We start from the raw sequence: 13,534 nt of genomic DNA, 5'->3' as shown, positions 1-13,534 counted from the left end.
TGTAAATATGTGCAGTAAAATGCGCCGCCGGTGTGCCACAAAAGTGATGCATTGGTGGCTCAAGGGGATTGTATATCTGCCCCAGAGATTTCAAGAAAAGCACCAAGTTCAGTTGCTTACTAATTCTATGAACCCCAAAGTTTTCAAGAAAAGCAAAGAACTGCAAACCTGTTTGCATCAAAAATGCATATTTTTGGAAACTTTTTAGGTCCAATTTACAATCCGCACTTATGAGTAAATAAAACACCAATGGTACAGTTTATTTAATACAAAATGCTATTCACAGATCTCTGGCCATATATTACCGCCTCCAGCTCTTCTATCTGTTTTGTACAGAGAACTCCACCTTGGTGACCAAGATCTCCTCATGTGTACATATATTGTTCTGTAGTAAATGTTGAAGAGGAGTGGTTGAAAAATGAGGAATAATTACTACCGTGAACGAACACCGGATAGCTACGCAGTCCACAAGAATGCCACTCGCAGACACCATCACCTCATCAGATCCGCCAAAAGGGCCTCCTCCAAAGACAGCCTAACGACAACGCACACAACAGCAAAGAGCTCTTCAACATCGTGAAGGAACTCTCTAACCCCAGCTCCAACTCCAATGACATCCCACCTTCGCAAGACCTGTGCGACTCGCTGGCCACCTTCTTCCACCGCAAGATCACAGACATCCACAACAGCTTCAACGCCATATTCACCCTGACACCCACTGAGACCTCCGCCCCCATGACCATCATCCGCACCAACCACCTGCTGTCCTGGACCAACATAAACGATGACGACACCATTAAGATCATGAACATCATCCACTCCGGATCCCCGTCAGACACAATGCCCACACCACATGTTCAACAAAGCCAGCACTGCCATCGCACCGCATCTCCAGAAAGCCATCAATATTTACTTCAAGACAGCAACCTTCCCGGAGAGCTGGAAGCACGCCGAGATCAAAGCCTTACTGAAAAAACCCAAGGCGGACCCCAAGAACCTCAAGGACTTCCGGCCCATCTCCCTGCTTCCGTTCCCGGCGAAGGTCATCGAGAAGACCGTCAACAAACAACTGACCCACTACCTGGAGGAGAACAGCAACTTGGACCCCTCCCAGTCCAGGTTCCACAGCAACCACAGCACCGAAACTGCCCTCATCGCCACCAATGATGACATCAAGACCCTACTAGACAACAGAGAGACCGCTGCCCTCATCCTCCTGGGCCTGTCAGCCGACTCCATCACGGTCTGCCACCGCACACTATGTACACGCCTCCATGATGCCGGGATCCAAGAGAAGGCACTGGACTGGACCACCTCCTTCCTCTCTGGCAGAACACAGAGCGTCCGCCTCCCCCACTTCTGCTCTGAAGCAACCAAGATCATCTGCGGCGTACCCCCGGGCTCATCCCTCAGCCCAACGCTGTTTAACATCTACATGGAACCACTCGCCCACGTCGCCCAACTACACAACCTCAACATCATCTCTTACTCCAATGACACCCAGCTGATCATCTCCCTCACCAAGAACCCCCACACCGCCAAAGTCAACCTCCACGAAGGAATGAAGGCCGTCGCTGAATGGCTGAGGAACAGACGACTGAAGTTGAACTCGGACAAGATGGATGTTCTCATCCTCGGATCTACCCCCTTGGCCTGGGATGACTCCTGGAGGCTAACCGCACTGGGAACTGCTCCAACACCCACCGACCACACACGCAACCTAGAGGTCTTCCTAGATTCCACCCTCTCCATGACAAAGCAGGCAACACCGTCTCTTCCGCCTGTTCAACACCCTGCATGTGCCGCAAGATCTACAAATGGATCCCCACCAAAAACAAGAAGTATGGTCACCCAGGCCCTCGTCAGAAGCCTTGGCCAAGCTCCTATAACAGCTTAAGCGCATCCAGAATGCCTCTGCACGCCTGATCCTCAACATCCCTCGCTGCAGCCACATCACACTCCACCTGAGAGACCTGCACTTGCTCCCCGTCAACAAGAGGATATCCTTTAAGCTCCTCACCCAAGCACACACGGCTCTCCACAGCACCGGACCAGCGTACCTCTACAGACGACTCCGCTTCTACACCCCCACCCAGCCAGCTCCGCTCCACTGACCTCGCCTTCGCCACAGCCCCCCACATCCGAAGAGCAACCTCCGGCAGCAGATTGTTCTCCCACCTTGCCGCCAAGACCTGGAACACCCTCCCCATCCACCCACGGCAGACCCAAGATCTACTGACTCCTCAAGACCTGCAGTACCAGCACTCCCCCCCCCCAGAGCCTTGAGACCCTCTCGGGTAAGTAGCGTGCTTTACAAATGCTATGTTTGATTGATTGAATTACTATGAAATGAGAGACCTTTAGAGAAATGTAGGGTGAGGTCTTGGGAGGGACATGCCAGCACATAACACACTTGTCAATGAGTAAGAAAACTGTTATTTGCAAAATACAATTCGAATCCTACGACACATGTAATAGGGATACAAAAGACTCAAATGAATTCGAATCAAGCCATCCAGTTGGTCAAGCATTACATATTTTAAATCGCAGTGGCTCACTTCTGTAGAAAATATTCATTCCAGCAAAGAAAACTGTGCAAAAATAGCAAAATGAAAGAAAACAGGTTTTTCAAGGACGTTAATATTTTATTATTTTTAGAAATATTTTGAAATAATTGTCATTTAAAGCTAATGCGTGGGGGAGCAAAATATCCGTCTACAGGTAAAACTAATTACAAAACGAACCAATTACATGCAGATTTACAACATAGGAAATGAACTCACACACCAAATCACCTTATTACTTACTGTCTAATCACCCCTGAACCATTAACATCCTGACCTCTTTGTCTTGTTTAATATCTTTGAGTGAGAATGGGAGCGATCTATGGAAAAAGAGTGCAACTTCATGGCACCATTCAAGGAGCAAAAAGCATTGGGGTTTCTTAGCATGGAACTGTGTTTCTTTCTTTTATAGGAGGGGTTCCTGACTACTTTCTCATAACTCAACAATTATGCTATTTTATTATGGAGTTTAATCTACTGACATTCGGTGAAAGGACCTTAACAATGTAATGTGATAGTGGGCTCAAGAAAGGTGCAAAGACCGAAGGCAGTATTAGATATTCAAATGATATTTTGGTACCCTCGCTCATTCAGTCAACGTGTCTTCAATCCTCTTTTGTCCTGTTCCCGGGAAATACTTTCCTCCTCCAAGGCCTTAATTTTGGCCCACCTAATTGATTTAAATTTGGAGCCCACATATCTGCAATGCTTTAAATACTTTAGATGTCTGTTTATTCCTCATTTTTACGTGCACACCTGAAATTATATAGGGAGCCTTATTGTTTTTCTTCCTGCCTGAGCTAGTCCATGATTGGGCAAAATTGTAACAGATGCTATATCTTGGTAAAGCAAACATTCAAAGTCATTGAATTAACTTATTGTTTGCACGATGCTGCCAATTTTGCTTCTTTTAATTGACCATTATGAAAATGTACAAGTATGTCTCTTGGTTTGCAGGCATTATCTGAAGTTTGGTAAGTAACCCTAAGAAACCAGTCTGTTTTGAGCTCTCTCTGGTCTGCAAAAACAAAGATTAAAACATGTTTTCATTAATTATTCACCGGTCTGGGCCATCTACTCCTCGTAGGCTACAAATGTGTATATTTTCTTGTCTGGTGTGGTTCTTCAGGTCTTCAATTTTCAGTGATGTAGTGTATGTCTGTGCTTGTAGATCGTGCAGTTGATCTGTCATATCTATATTTCTTTTCTCCAGCTGTTGTTCCAACTGAATCAGCATCTTGTTGTAGAGTTGCAATTTTCTCACTGAGATCTGATTGAAGGATCTGTAGATCCTTAACCAGGTCGGTGCTGATCTCTTCCCGCATTTTGTTTTTGAATAGCTGTAGAGTATCAATTAGATCTTTTTTCGTGAGTGCCATGTCTGTCCAGAGGTCCAGAGGTTTGGTTCAATATACGTTCCTATAAGCGTTGCTCCTTGTATCTACACTACATTAGGTGTTGACAGTCTTTTGATGGGCTTTTATTGATGCTGTTCAGTGACTTGGGTGGCCGAGGGTTTTATAGAGACTGTTATGGTATTTATAGTTAGCTATCTGTGCACAGCTGCGAACGTCGCTTAAAGCAGATATTCCACTAGGGCGCCAAATGCAGGAGTATTTTGTTTTTAAGGCTTTCTACGTTTTGCCCAGTTCTCCTGACATTGGTGTTCCTTCATGTGATGATCGCAATACTGGAATCCTAGGTTGAGCTACCATGGTGGAGATCCTGCTTACATTAAGATGCCATATCAGACTCCAGTGTGCTGAAGAGCAGGGTCCTGCTCCCATCAATACCTCTCACTGCAACCTTTTCTAGGTGTTTAGCCCTCTCCCCCACATCAAAATTACTTCACAACTTCTGCTGCACTTCATCTGCGATTTCTCCTAATGGTGAGGCTGCAATCTTTGAGAAACGGTGAAGGGATTTCTCAATTCAATATGTATTTAAGCATTCTGTGCAATATAACGATTTGAAAATGTAAAGTCTTCTTAAGGTACCCCTAGAGAATTTGTGCAGCGAGCACAGGCTCCTCCCTGAGAAATGATGCTCCTTATCACATCCAGTTCTCAGGCAGCGAAGTCAGCGTTCTGTTTTATACTGCCCCTAGTTTCCTACTGTGGTCTTTGAGGTACAAGGCAGGTCAACGTTAGCCAGACACATTAATTTGTCCATTGATTTCCTCCATGGGAGCAGGCATCTCCATTGTCCTGGTGCCATTTTTCACCCAACACTCAAGCACTCTCCCTGGCTCCAGAGAACCGATGGGGCTCTTGAACATCTGAGCTAGGCAGTCAGCAGAATCAAAATGTTAAGACTTGCATTTTTGGGTATTTTAAAATGTTTCAAGTTCATTGTAATTTTTAAAAGCTGTAGCAATCCACTTTTTGGAACATTTTTCAGCAAGACCTGTAAAGATTATCACATACAAATCCAAGGGTTTGTCAAGGACTGTACTCTGTGGAAGTCTGTAGAGTCCCCTTCTTGACTGCCTGAAGAAAAGGCAACTTTTTCCATACGTCACAGTGCCACTCTGCATAGATTACTATCAGTGAAAGGAGAAGAGTGTCTCCTTCACAGGGGTACAGTTATAATGGAAAAAAAACACAAAATGTAAAGAACCTCCTTGATAATCTTGTAAGTTTTGATTAAAGTTGAAGATTATTTCTAAAATGACTAGTAAGGTAGAAAACTCCCCTAGACAACAGTAAGGAGAAAGGAGCAAGGTAATGACATCATGAAGTAGATTCCAGAGATCCAACTATAAGGATCAAACATCTGGGACAAAATTATAGTTAAGCAAATTTACTTTTAATGAACATGACAAAAAATAAAGGAACACGTGACTGGTGATGCACCATTGACTTGGAAATGCCTGTACACATACTAGCAGGAACAGACATCACAGGGAAAGACTTGGCCTTATCCAGGATTGGTATCCTTGGTTAACATCCTATTGGCAAGTCACTATCTTGGAGAAGACTAGTAATAAAACATCTCCACACCTTTTTTCTGAGAATCACCATGTTTATTTGGTAAACAAAGAAGCCCAAGTTTGACAATGATGGGTACTTGTAGAGCGCAACTGTTAAAGAAAAGAGAGCATCCCGGTGCTCTGCTAATGACTTCTACATGTCCTGTGAAAATGTATTAAATTAACAGCCTACAGAGAGAGTCAGAGGCTAAATGTTATTTTTTAAAAGATGCTTCAGATTCGATGGAATGGAAGGTGATGTGTAAGAGATGCCATGCCTTGGAACCTAGAAATGCAAAACACTTTCCAACTCTGGATTTCAATTGAAAAGAGGGAAGACTTAATGTACGGTGGGGCAAATAATGGCAAAACTGTTCATTACAGTGTTTTGGACTGGTAGTTCCAAAAGCTTGATGAATCATCAGGAATAATTTTAAAAGGAGCCTTTTGTGAATTAGTAGCCAGCGCAGATTCAGAACATCACTCGGGAAGTAGTAGCACCAGTCTGGCTACTGCATTCTGTACCATCTGTAGCTTATGGATGAGACGTTTGGTTTAGCCAGCATGAAAACCATTGCAATAGTCCAGTCTAGAGAAAACGAGGGCCAGGCAACTGTTTCCCCAGCAGTCAAAGGTAGAAAATGAAAACATTTCTTCATAGATTTTTTAAGATTAAAAAACATGCCTGCCACTGCCGAGTCTTGAGGGAGGAACGATAAATCATGTTTAATTTAACTCCAAGATTTTTTGCAACCTTTACAGTGGCTGGGGGAGGAGGGACACATTTTTAGCTACCATTTTAAGGGGGAAAAGAGCTGAATTTGCCAAAGGACAAAATGCCAGTCTTATTGGAGTTGCATTTAAGATGATTATTCAGCATGCACAAAATGATGTCAGCAAGGCAGTTTTGAAAATTAATTTCAGGGACATTATCCAGGGATCAAACTATTTGCGTGCCATCGGTGTACGATGTGGTGGCAATCCCATATGAGGCAATTAATGAGATGAGAGGGGCCATCTAAATGTTGAAAGGGGCAGAGCTCAAAGAAGATCTCTGAGGCACACCCATTGTGCCTGCTCTTTGAGATGACAAAAATTCCCCAAGGGATACTGTGTGCCATCTGTTGGTTGAAAAGGATTTTATCTAGGCTAAGGCCTTACGGGAAATTCCAATTTTCAGGATCCGCTGCATAGGACGGCATGGGAGATGGAATCAAATGAACCAGAAAGGTTCAATAAACCCGAGACTGCATTTTCTAAAGGCATTTTTATGGTTCAAGGGAATTCAAGAAGTGCAGACTCTGGTGAGTGCTTATTCCTGAAGCCAGATTTTCGAGAGTGGAGTAGATGGAAGTTCTCAAGGAAGGTTATAAGTTGTTGATTGACTATTTTTTTAAGATTTTGCTCAGCATTGGGAGGAGAGAAATAGGCCTTAAATTAGACAGGATAGTTGGAACTGCTCAAGGTGTATTTTGTAAAGGTTTAACAATTGCTAGTTTGCTATAGGGGCACCACTGCTTCTGCAAGAGATAAATGTAATATCTGGTTGATAATGGGATTTACAATGTCATTAGCTGCATGCAGTATGGATGGTGGACAAGGATCAAGAGAGGGCCCTGATTTGCATGTCAATATTGCTTGACGGACTGTGCTAAGGAGACCTCTTGGAATTCAGTTAGGCCTGCCATTGGGTTAAAAGAGAGGGTTTTTTAAAAGGTCAAGGCTTGAGGATGGAGTGAAGCCTTGTTGTATACTGGCTATTTTATCTTCAAAAAAGGTATAGATAAGTTCACAGAAAGCCTTGGAGGGAGGGATGTCCCTGGCAATTATTTTAGGTTGGGGAAATGAGTTTGCAATGTTAAAAACAGCCTTTAAATCATACCTGGGCTCTTCAATGTTTAGAGCATAATAGGATTTTTTAGATTTCTTAATTAATTTGTGATAAATTTTTTGGGCCGCCCTGAATTGGTCCAGGTCTCCTTTTTTGTATGCAAGGTGCCATCTGTGTTCTAGTAATTTACAGTGCTGATTTACCTCCACTAGAGCTGGGTAGAACCAGGGGTCCAAAACATTTGGGCATCAGTTCTTAGAGTAAAACTGGGGATAATTTTGAGGCAGAATTAAGAATCCAATTATTAGATAATTTTGAACAAGTTTTACGGTCAGGATATAGGTCAGGATAGAGGTCGTGTTCAAAAGATCAGTACTTAGGGTTGGATTGGTTTCCTTTGCTTCTCATTTGGGAGATCTCAGAGTCATGTCTTTCTAAAGGTTTGGATACTTATGATCTGTGCCAGCAAGTTTAAATAGGATTAGACTGTGATCAGACTGTGATCAGACAAGGATTGAGGCATATTGTCTTCAATGGACAGCCTAAGATGGTTCGAGCAGATCCCATCAATAAAATGGCTTTACGTGAGTAGGAGAAGTCCCCTTTTAACCCCTTCCATGCGGGGCACGTTCAGCGGACGTCGTGTGCACTACCTCGGTAGTGCTGCGCACGTCCGCTGAACGTTCCGGCCCCGCCCGCGCAATAGAACATTCCGCACCAGCGCGGAACGTTCGGCGCAGCGGAGGGGTTAAGATAGCCCTAATATTTTATGGGTGTCTAAAACATTTATAACTTCTCGGTTCAAAGGATCATCAAAATGGAAGATAAAATCTCCCAGGACAGTAAAGTTGGCATATTGGATCAAAGGGGGGACAAGGGCCTAACTTAGTGAAGATAAAAAAAAATCCCACAAACGGGGTGGACGATATAAAAGACAGCATGCAGCAGACTGTGAAGGATTATCTTTAAGGCAAAAACACAGGCTCTCTGCCCCTTTAAGAGAATCAATATCAAAAGAACAACATTGTAATGAATCACAGAAAATAATGGCTATTCCTACACAGCGGCATTCCTCTCTGTCACATCTAATAATGGTGTACCCCATGGGAAGAGTATTCAAAATATCAGGATTCGCCCAAAACTTTAGCCAGGATTCAGTAATAAATATAATATCAAGTTAGTTATCAATGAATACATTATTTACTTCCTGAGTATGCTTACTTAAAGAAAGAACGTTAATTAAGCCACCTGGCAAAGAGTGGGAGATTAGAGTAGGTTCGGATAGGCTGAGAATGGGAGGCTTAGTGGAAACACCAAACTCTTTCCTACACCCATAACAAACAACTGGGCCCAGTAAACATTCTTAGTCCCAGGTATGGCATTTAGTTTTGTGTGCCCCTAAAAGCCTTTAAATAATAGGAAGTTAAGGCTTCACCTGGATTGTAGCCGGCATAGTGGCTGATACTAGCCGCAGAAAGGACGCAGATGGGTGCAGACAGACTTGCCTTTGGCATGCCTTTCGGGCATCTGTGCTGCAGGCCTGCACATAAAGACAGCTTTGGCCCACCCTCAAATAAAACTAGAGCAATAGCACTCAAATAAGTGCTCCCAGGAAATAATAAAAACAAGACACGCAGAATTAAATAGTATGGAACCTGCGTAATATAATAACAGCAGTAGCAGACTCAAGTGGAGACCCTTTACGGGCAATCAGTGTAAGGTGAGAATGCCAAGTACCTCGCATGGAGCACACACAATCGGTGATGTTAGTGACATCGATAAATTGCACAATCCCACAGCCACCATCCTTGCCCGGTACTCTAGCCACCTCTTAGAGCAGCCCTCCTGATGGCAATGAGTTCAAAGACATCAGAGCAGGTCAGGGCCAACAGACAATGCAAGTAACAATCCTTCCTCTTTAGTCTGTGAAGAACCTTCGGTAAGGTCTTGTCTCAGTTCTCAAAACAGATATAACAGGGTTTGGTAAAAATATATTAAGAACTAAATACATGAAGTCGGTCTATAATGAACCATCAATGTGTTTATCTGTCTCGTTTTATCCATTCATCTGTCTTATCAGTTTTATCTCTTTGTCATTATATTCTCCTTCTTCCTCACCTTTTTTCGTATAACATAATTTAATGACATTTTCAGCATAAAACAGTGTGATACAATCTAGTGCCTCAATACCCTCATTTCTCTGTGGTTGCCTATCTCCATTTACCTTAGGCACTTACCACCATGGAGGTGTTCAGTGTAACCTGTAGGCATAAAAAAGACAATATACAACTTTCTAATAATCTTTCTTCCTTCCCCCTCCCCCTGCAAAACACCACTTGGGAAATCTCAGATGTAGTCTAAACTCCTTGCCTATTTATATGCCCCTTCTCTAGATCTTTAGTCCATTGGGGCTCGATTGAGTCTCATCCCTAGTGCTTTGACATAATGAGGGATTGTTAGAAATGAGGGTCTCTAGTTGGCAATGGGTTTCACCTTTGTCCAAATATGGACCCTTCCTTCTAGTCAGGATAAGGGGGATACACCACTGAAATAACCCCTGCTCACCCCTTTGGTCACTTGGCACGAGCAGTCAGGCTTATCTCAGAGGCAGTGTGTAAAGAATTTGCACATAACATTCAGTAATACAGTGAATAACACTAGAAAAGGATATCACACCAGTTTCAGAAAAAAATAACCAATATGTATCTGTGCAAATAAGACCAAAATGATAAATGACCAACATACAGTAATCCAAAATAGGCACTTTGCAAGTATGACTTTCAAATGCAGTTCCTTAAAGGCAGGGACTTCTGCTGTGGTGTAGAAAACAAGAGAATCTAACAGTTCAGTCTGACTGAGGTGGTGCAGAATGGTGTTTGTGTTAGCAGACGAGTAAACAGTGCCTTTTGGTTCTGGCCTACCGCATCGGTGCGGGCCGGTTGGGATTTGAAGCAGTGCGGCGTACGGTGCCCTCAAGTCGTGGTGCAGTCAACAGCTCGGTGACGGTCGTCCAGCGGCGCCGGTGACACCAGGGCTGTGGTGTGGAGTGATGCAGTGCTTGTGGCTGTGTTGACAGGTCACGTTGCAAGAGACAGTGCTGATTGATGGAAGCTGGTGTTGGTAGGCCCAGACAGCGATGTGGGACGGTGCGGTGCGTCGTGTGACTAACAAGCAGTGCCTCTAAACCACGGTGCGGTCACAGGTGTATAGATCAGGGAGCAGCATCATTGTCAGGGAGACCAGGGTGGCGCTATGAAGCAAGGCAATACAGAGTGCGGTGCCCACACGTTGAGGTGCAAGCAGCAGCTTGGTGGCGGTGGTGGTGGTCGTCGTCAGTGAGACCAGGGTTGTGGTGCAAAGTGCGGCATTGCCCTCTGCACTGCTTTCAGGACACGGAACCTGCAGTGGTGTCAATGACTGTGTTTGCTGCTTTCTCCCTCAGTGGCAACTGAAACCCACAGTACCAGAGGCAGTACCCAGTGGTACGTCAAGTCTTTGCTGTCCCTGAGACTTTGTGAACAGGAGGCAAGCTCCAGTTCAAGCCTGTGGAGATACTCAGCGACAAGTGAAGAAAGTTCAGTCCAGGTCTTTCACTGCCAAAGGCAGAAGCAGCAACTTCAGGGTAACCCAGCAAAGTAATACCACAGCAAAAGGGCAGTTCTCCTCCAGGCTCTTCTTCTTGGCAGGTTTCTTGATCCAAGTGAGTTCTAAAGTTCTGGGGTCTGGCCCAAATATTTATACTCAGTTTCTCTTTGTTCTCTTGAGCAGAGAGTGCCAGTTTTTTCCTTTCTGGGCCAGCTTCCCATCAAGAGGTGGAGACAGCATTGTTCAAGGTAGACAAGAGCCATTCAGGTGCAAGGAAATCTTTTCCCACTACTCTAAATGCAGCCCAGGTCTATTAAGCCGAGCCCTGACTCATCAAGGAAAAGCTGGACACACCTCAACCCCCCCGTGGCTGTCTGAAGAGAATGCACATCCCAGCCCCTGTCACTCCAAAGCCAGAGAGTGAATCCACAACCCAGCGGAGGCGGACAGGATGGCTAAGCAAGAAAATACCTACTTTATAAAAGTGGTATTTTCAGACACAGAACATAACAACCATCTTTACTAAAAGATGCGTTTCTACATTCTGAGTTCAGGCATACTAAACTCCATTTCTCTATCTTGTCCCAATGGGAGATATACTCATAAAATGTTAACAAGTATTCCCCAGTCTATCCTATGGGACAGATAGCCTTTCAACAGTAAAAAATAAAATATACTCTATTTTACTATCAGGACATGTCACATTCTCCGTACATTTCCTACCTTTCAAATACACTGCACCTTGCCCATAGGGGTACCTTGAGGCTACCATAGTGGTGACTCACATATAATAAAAGGCAAGGTTAGGTCTTGGCAAGTGGGTGCACTTCCAAATCAACATCGCAGTAAAAACTGTGTGCAGATACAGGTCTAAGAACCCTTTGAAAGGATGCTTGTGTGGGTGGCACAATCAGTGCTACAGGCCCACTAGCAGCATTTGAATTACAGTCACTGGCACTCTCAGTGCACTTTACTAGGGACTTACCAGTAAATCAAATAGGCCAATCATGGAAACACCAATCAATAATCCAATGTACAATAGGAGAACTTGCACTGTAAAATTGAACAGCAGTAAAAAAGTGTGTAGAGACACTAATCCAGCAAAAACAGAGTCAAAACCAGAAGGTCAGAAAACAAAAAGACAAGGGGAATGCAGCAAAAGATGCCAGGTCTAACAAGGATCAATCTGGACATTGGCATGGAGCTTAGTTACGTCAGGAGAGGGGACTCGATTTAGTCAATTTTTTTTACCTTCCCTTAGATCACATGCCTGTTTCCCCAATGCCATAGTGTGGCACAAATTGAGCACCCATAGCTCGGGTAATTGAGACATTTTATTCTCCCAATAGAGCGTAATGAATCTCTTGGGTGCTCCTGGGAGGTGGCCTAACAGTCCCCTGCCTTTGTTCACCCTTTCCCTATCACCGACCCCCAAAGCAGCTGATCAAATCAGGGTAGGTTCTCTATGTAGTTTAGTCTCAAAGAGAGAGTCTATATGGTTGAGGATCTCTTGCCAAAACTCTGGTATCCTTAGGGAGGTCCAAGAGATGTGCAGGTATGTGCCTCTATCTATTCCACATCTATAGCAATGGTCTGATGTACTCTGGAACATAGTTTTGAGTATACACGGTGTCAAGTACCACTGCATTAGTAGTTTTTATTTGCATCTCTGTGGAACAGGCTTGTAATGTTTTTGTGGAGATTCTGCCAGTGTGCAGTCCATAGTCTGTCCCCAAATGTTTGGAGTAACTCAGCTTCCCATGCTATTTGGTATGACCATTGTGCTTTGTGAGAATCTTATGAAGTGTCCCTATTAAACATTTTGTCATGGTGTAAGTGCCCAGAACGTTCCAAAATTCAGTAGGTGGGCGCTAGTTGCTGCTTCTTTTATCCCTTGGTGCTTAAATGCCTAATTTGAACGAATCTTAGTCATTGTACTTCATTCATCCTAAATAGATTTTTACAGTCATTAAAGGACCAAATTACCTTCTTTGAAAACATGTACCATTTAAAAAAGCCTCGCCCTTGTTTCCAGGGCTTAAAGCCCTCAGTGCATAGTCCAGGGTGAAATTTAGGTTCACTTTGAATTGGTGTACATGATGTAACTTGGTGAAGAGTCCCAGCTGGGAAGAGCCATTACCCCATATGTCCATGGTCGCTCTGGTGACATCTGAGAGGCACAGTGATTTAGGCCTGTGCTGTGCAAGTAGCCAAGGGACATACCAAACATCCCTGCTGCAAACTTCTCGCCCATTGAAAGCCACTGTTTTTCAGTCTCACACATTAGTCTTTTGACTATTATTCAAAGGTGTGTCGCCTGATAGTATTTGAGTATGTTCTGAAGTGCTAGTCCACCCTTCTCTAGGGTAGCCATCAATAGTTTTTTACTAAGCATTGCTTTGTACCCCCAACACAAATTTGACAAAGTTATCTTGCAATGAGTGCAGTTTCTGTCTTGGTATAGCTGTGGGTAGAGTTTGAAATAGGTATTATAGTCTCTGTAGTATGAATAAATGGGGTGAATAAACAAAGTTACGATCCAAGAATCCTCCAAATACAAAACAAATCCTAAGCACATGCAAA

Source organism: Lissotriton helveticus, chromosome 4_1, assembly GCF_964261635.1.
Source record: "Lissotriton helveticus chromosome 4_1, aLisHel1.1, whole genome shotgun sequence".
NCBI lineage: Eukaryota > Metazoa > Chordata > Amphibia > Caudata > Salamandridae > Lissotriton > Lissotriton helveticus.
Note: the sequence above shows the minus strand (reverse complement) of the source record.